The sequence below is a fragment of the Oncorhynchus clarkii genome, chromosome 2 (assembly GCF_045791955.1).
Source record: "Oncorhynchus clarkii lewisi isolate Uvic-CL-2024 chromosome 2, UVic_Ocla_1.0, whole genome shotgun sequence".
Taxonomy (NCBI): Eukaryota; Metazoa; Chordata; class Actinopteri; order Salmoniformes; family Salmonidae; genus Oncorhynchus; species Oncorhynchus clarkii.
The window spans coordinates 87,322,410-87,329,333 of NC_092148.1; the positions used below are offsets into that span (position 1 = coordinate 87,322,410).

Below are 6,924 nucleotides of genomic sequence, written 5' to 3' on the forward strand. Positions count from 1 at the left end.
GCTACTACTGCTTCTACTGCTACTACTGCTGCAACTACTGCTGCTACTGCTACTGCTGCTGTTACTACTACTACTGCTGCTGCTACTGCTACTACTGCTTATACTGCTACTACTGCTGCAACTACTGCTACTGCTGCTACTACTACTACTAATACTGCTGCTGCTACTGCTACTGCTGCTATGGATACTGCTCCTACTACTACTGCTGCTGCTGCTACTGCTGTTGCTGCTGCTGCTACTGCTACTACTGCTGCTGCTACTACTGCTGCTGCTACTACTGCTGCTACTACTACTACTGCTACTACTGCTGCTACTACTGCTGCTACTGCTGCTACTACTACTACTGCTACTACTGCTGCTACTACTGCTGCTACTACTGCTGCTGCTGCTGCTGCTACTACTACTACTGCTACTACTGCTGCTACTACTGCTGCTGCTGCTGCTACTGCTGCTACTGCTGCTACTACTGCCACTGCTGCTGCTACTGCTACTACTACTACTGCTGCTGCTACTATTGCTGCTGCTACTGCTACTGCTGCTACTACTGCTGCTGCTGCTACTGCTGCTACTACTGCCACTGCTGCTGCTACTGCTACTACTGCTGCTGCTACTACTGCTGCTACTACTGCTGCTGCTACTACTGCTGCTGCTACTACTGCTGCTACTGCTACTGCTGCTACTACTGCTGCTACTGCTACTACTTCTGCTACTGCTGCTGCTACTGCTGCTGCTGCTGCAACTACTGATGATATTGCTGCTACTGCTACTGCTGCTACTGCTACTGCTGCTGCTGCTGCTACTACTGATGCTGCTGCTACTACTGATGCTACTGCTGCTACTGCTGCTACTACTGCTACTGCTACTGCTGCTACTGCTACTGCTACTGCTACTACTGCTACTGCTACTGCTGCTACTACTGCTACTACTGCTACTGCTGTTACTGCTACTGCTGCTACTACTGCTACTACTGCTACTACTGCTACTGCTGCTACTACTGCTACTGCTGCTGCTACTACTGATGCTACTGCTGCTACTGCTACTGCTGCTACTACTGCTGCTGCTACTGCTACTACTGCTACTACTGCTGCAACTACTGCTACTGATACTTCTACTACTAATACTGCTGCTACTACTACTGCTGCTGCTACTACTACTACTAATACTGCTGCTACTACTACTACTACTGCTACTGCTGCTACTGCTACTACTAATACTGCTGCTACTACTACTACTACTGCTACTGCTGCTACTGCTACTACTGCTACTACTGCTACTGCTGCTGCTACTGCTGCTACTACTGATGCTACTGCTACTGCTGCTGTTACTACTACTGCTGCTGCTACTACTGCTACTGATACTACTACTACTACTACTACTGCTACTACTGCTGCAACTACTACTACTGATACTACTACTACTACTACTACTACTACTACTACTACTGCTGCTGCTACTACTACTACTACTAATACTGCTGCTACTACTACTACTACTACTACTGCTGCTGCTGCTACTACTACTACTAATACTGCTGCTACTACTACTGCTGCTGCTACTACTACTACTACTACTACTACTGCTACTACTAATACTGCTGCTACTACTACTCCTGCTGCTACTGCTACTACTGCTTCTACTGCTACTACTGCTACTACTGCTGCTGCTGCTACTGCTGCTACTGCTCCTGCTGATACTACTACTACTACAGATCTACTACTTCGACTACTGATACTAATACTGATACTACTACTACTACTGATACTACTACTACTACTACTGCTACTACTACTACTACTACTGATACTATTACTGCTACTACTACTGATACTACTACTACTACTACTACTACTACTACTGCTACTACTACTGATACTACTACTACTGATACTACTACTACTACTACTACTACTACTACTACTACTACTGATACTATTACTGATACTACTGATAGTACTACTACTACTACTACTACTACTACTACTACTACTGATACTACTACTACTACTACTGATACTACTACTACTACTACTAGGGAGATCATAAAGCTGACTTACTGGCCAGTCATGTTATTCTATCTGTCCTAGCAACCAAACACTGTCCTGGCCTGAGATGCTTGACCACAGAGTCATATAACTAACTAGGTAATAAACCCACATATACCATAACACTACTATATAAAACTAAGGAATAGACTCTTGAGACAGATAAAACATGAATGTATGCGAGACCAGCGCACATGGTTTTGGGATATTAGACTTTGAATGAATATAGCTCCGGATATCGTACGTGTTTTCTGTCTGGAACAACAAGCCAAACAATATCCTGATACTTGATGTTGATGTAATGAAAGGTTACACACGAAACCTTGAGAAGAAGGCAGTGCTGTTTACAGCAACAGTGACAGCCGTCTGGCTAACAACCAAAATAGAATGTTTCTCGTCGAGACAATCATGTCTGAATCAGTCCAGCGTCACTCAGACATCCCAATGCATGGATCAACTAACAATCGCCTCTTTTTCTAAGTCATCAGCCTTCACCCTTTCATGATAATTGATTCCAAGTCAATGATGTAAGCAACAACAGTTTGTGTGCAGCTGTGTGGAGAGAGAGGAGAGGGTTCACAGGAGCCCGTCACTCCCCATTAGGACCAGTGGCTAACCGAGTGAGAAACTCTAATTGCACTCCCCAGGTTGCCACGACTCAGGTGTGTGTGTGTGTGTGTGTGTGTGTGTGTGTGTGTGTGTGTGTGTGTGTGTATGTGTGTGTGTGTGTGTGTGTGTGTGTGTGTGTGTGTGTGTGTGTGTGTGTGTGTGTGTGTGTGTGCCTATCTGTACCATTCTGGGCCATTCAAGGATGTTCAGAGACTTGTCCCAAAGCCACTCATGAGTTGTCTTGGCTGTGTGCTTAGGGTCATTGTCCTGTTGGAAGGCGAACCTTCACCACAGTCTGAGGTCTTGAGTGCTCTGGAGGAGGTTTTCATCAAGAATCTCTCTGTACTTTCCTCCGTTCATCTTTGCCTTGATCCTGACTAGTCTCACAGTCCTTGCCGCTGAAAAACATCCCCACAGCATGATGCTGCCACCACCATGCATCACCGTAGAGATGGTGCCAGGTTTCCCCCAGACGTGACACTTGGCATTCAGGCCAAAGAGTACAATCTTGGTTTCATCAGACCAGAGAGTCTTCAGGTATCTTTTGGCAAACTCCAAGTGGGCTGTCATGTGCCTTTTACTGAGGAGTGGCTTCCGTCTGGTCACTCTACAATTAAGGCCTGATTGGTGGAGTGCTGCAGAGATGGTTGTCCTTCTGCAAGGTTCTCACATTGCCACAGAGGAACTCTAGAGCTCTGTCAGAGTGACCATCACATTCTTGGTCACCTCCCTAACCAAGACACTTCCCCCCCCGATTGCTCAGTTTGGCCTGGCGGCCAGCTCTAGGAAGAGTCTTGTTGGTTCCAAACTTCTTCAATTTAAGAATGACGGAGGCCACTGTGTTCTTGGGGACCTTCAATGCTGCAGACATTTTTTGGTACCCTTCCTCAGATCTGTGCCTCAACACAATCCTGTCTCGGAACTCTACGGACAATTCCTTGGACCTCATGGCTTGGTTTTTGCTCTGAAATGCACTTTCAAACTGAGGGACCTTATGTAGACAGGTGTGTGCCTTTCCAAATCATGTCCAATCAATTGAATTTACCACAGGTGTACTCCAATCAAGTTGTAGAAACATCTCAAGAATGATCAATGGAAACAGGTTGCACCTGAGCTCAATTTTGAGTCTCATAGCAAAGGGTCTGAATACTTATGTAAATAAGGAATTTCTACCTAACCTGTTTTTGCTTTGTCATTATGGGGTATTGTGTGCAGATTGCAAATAAAACAAAAATATTTAATCCATTTTAGAAGAAAGGCTGTAAAGTAACAAAATGTTGGAAAAGTCAAGGCATCTGAACACTCTCTGAAGGCTCTGTAATTTCTAAAATACAGTGTACTTAAGTACCCAAAGTAAAAGGATAAATCTTTTAACTTCCCGGTACAGTATTAAGCAAACGAGACAGCACCATTTTCTAGTTTTGATTTTATTTACGGAAAACCATGGCACACTCCAACACTTATACATCATTAACAAACAAAGCATGTGTTTAGTGAGTCCGCCAGTTTAGAGGCAGAAGAGATGACCAGCGATGTTCCCTTAAGATGTACGTGAATGAGTACGTTTTGCGTTTTGCATTGACTTGGTTCTGGTACTCCATGTATATAGCCAAGCTATCATTGACTTGGTACTGGTACCTCATGTATATAGCCAAGCTATCATTGACTTGGTTCTGGTACTCCATGTATATAGCCAAGCTATCATTGACTTGGTACTGGTACCTCATGTATATAGCCAAGCTATCATTGACTTGGTTCTGGTACTCCATGTATATAGCCAAGCTATCATTGACTTGGTTCTGGTACTCCATGTATATAGCCAAGCTATCATTGACTTGGTTCTGGTACCCCATGTATATAGCCAAGCTATCATTGACTTGGTTCTGGTAACCCCATTTATATAGCCAAGCTATCATTGACTTGGTACTGGTACCTCATGTATATAGCCAAGCTATCATTGACTTGGTTCTGGTAACCCCATTTATATAGCCAAGCTATCATTGACTTAGTTCTGGTACCCCATGTATATAGCCAAGCTATCATTGACTTAGTTCTGGTACCTCATGTATATAGCCAAGCTATCATTGACTAGGTACTGGTACCCCATGTATATAGCCAAGTTATTATTGACTTGGTACTGGTACCCCATGTATATAGCCATTGTGTATTTATTCCATGTGTTACTATTTTTTTTTAAATATTTACTTATTCTTTTCTATTATTATTATAAAAAATATATATATATTGCATTCTGCATTGTTGGAAAGGCCCGTAAGTAAGAATTTCACTACTCACTAGTCTACACCTGTTGTTTACGAAGCACGTGACAAATAAAACGTTGTTTGAATAGGTAATAAACAGAAAAAAAGGCAGTTGTTTAACCATTTTTGGCTCTCTCTCAGAGTGAATGGATGACGGCACATGGTGGGTCAGGGAGTTGTTATCTACTTGGGGAGATGAACAATAGTCTACTTACACTGAATAAACATGAAATAAACATTAATAGAAAGTGTGTCACAGTTAGAAGAGCCGGCTACAGACAATAAAAGCATTAGTCATTCATTATTAGCAATTAGCATTAATTGGACTGACAGAAAAGTGTAAGTGGCGCGTGTTTGGGTGTGTGTTTGTTTAGAGTGTTTGTGTGTGTTTCTGGAAAGTGAAAGCGGTGCTTGTTTGTGTGTGTAGGGAAGAATGGGGAAAGGGGTCATTGAATACACTATGAATGAATGGAGCTTGTCTGACAAGGGGACAGAGTGGAGGAGGTTGGGTACATGGGTGGGAATGTAATTGCGGCAGGGTAGCCTAGTGGTTAGAGCGTTAGAGCGTTGGACTAGTAACCGGAAGGTTGCAAGTTCAAACCCCCGAGCTGACAATAATCTGTCGTTCTGCCCCTGAACAGGCAGTTAACCCACTGTTCCTAGGCCGTCATTGAAAATAAGAATTTGTTCTTAACTGACTTGCCTAGGTAAAATAAAAATGTGTTTGGTTTGAATATGAACGTCTCAAATAGCCTACACGACACACGGGGAATATTATAATGACATTTTTGTATTATAGTTACATTTTGAGAAAATAGAGTATTGTTGTCAATTAAACGAAAGAACAATTTGATTTGTACCATTATATTTTGAGAAATCGTATTATGTGTGACATTTCTCATGTGAAACACATGACTTGATTTCGAACAACTGACAGGTTATGCTCCAATCACCAGAGTTAAGTGCGCATAAACGTTTCACGCATTACATATTGGCCACTGCACTGCTCCGTCTCTCTCTCCGGTTATGTGATAACAAGGATTTGTGAAAACCTTCAGCGAAGGTAAATAACATGCCTGTCACATTTTGGGTAAAGTGTGAGTCGGGTTGACTCTATTATTTGATAACCAGCCATAGCCGACAAAATTAACAAATGATGCCAGGGCAAGTCGAACACTTGCCAGCTGTCCACTGGACCAGCCACACAGATGCACACACATATGTACAGGGCTGTACACCTGTTTTGAGTAACATACCACATGAGTAGGCCTACCACACAAGAAGTAGCCTAAATACTGTTCTCTGTCAATTTCTACACAGCATGTAATTTCTTTGCGTCCGGCAATTGAATGCGCCAAATGAGTTTTTGCCTACAGACAACATCTATCCCTTGTTCCCATGCATAAACTACTCAAGTGAATGACAGCGACATCCGACTCCGAACCTGTCTTTAGGTTGTTATGGCATAAAAACATAATTGACTCACCTAACCTGCAGTTTCTGTGGTGCACTCTCTCTCCCAGGTGCTTGCAGTAGGCTAGTAGACTGATATATTTCCCCTGTGTGTATTTTCGTTGCTGCCTGGTCCGTCCGTTCAGAGACTCGATCTCTCTATAACACCAGTTCACAATAGCGCATGAGCCGCAGCACCTTTAAAGCGCGCGCACTGCAGCGCCGCTGCCGACAGATGGTGGTTGAACACTGAATCATTTTGTCAAAATAGGTTTCAAAATGTCAAATATGTCCCGCTGCTACTGTCAACATCACAGATGGGGAACATCTGTATGGGGTAAAGGATCATGTAAGCTAAAGTCATTTTACATGCTGCGTTTTATAAATGATTCCCTGTTACTATTGTTTTAATCCTCTTCTTGAAATTAGAGGGGTGAGGGAAGTGCTTTGCTATACTTTCTCCATTTATAAACTTTTGTTGGATTCATGCATAACGATGTATTATAATGGGAGTGCGGGAACAAAAACAACATTCACCATAAACAGAAAGTAAAATGAGG

At 43.1% G+C, this 6,924-nt stretch overlaps 1 protein-coding gene across 8 annotated transcripts in view; it reads right to left on the minus strand.

Annotated features, from left to right (window-relative positions):
• Positions 1–6,519, minus strand: part of LOC139375436 (neuronal cell adhesion molecule-like) — a 139,850-nt gene extending 133,331 nt beyond the window's left edge. For all 8 annotated transcript variants that reach the window (XM_071117276.1, XM_071117258.1, XM_071117283.1 and 5 more), the window contains exon 1: positions 6,399–6,519. The gene's annotated coding sequence lies outside the window, so the exon portion shown is untranslated. The remainder of the gene's footprint in view (positions 1–6,398) is intronic.
• Between the last annotated feature and the right edge of the window lie 405 nt (positions 6,520–6,924).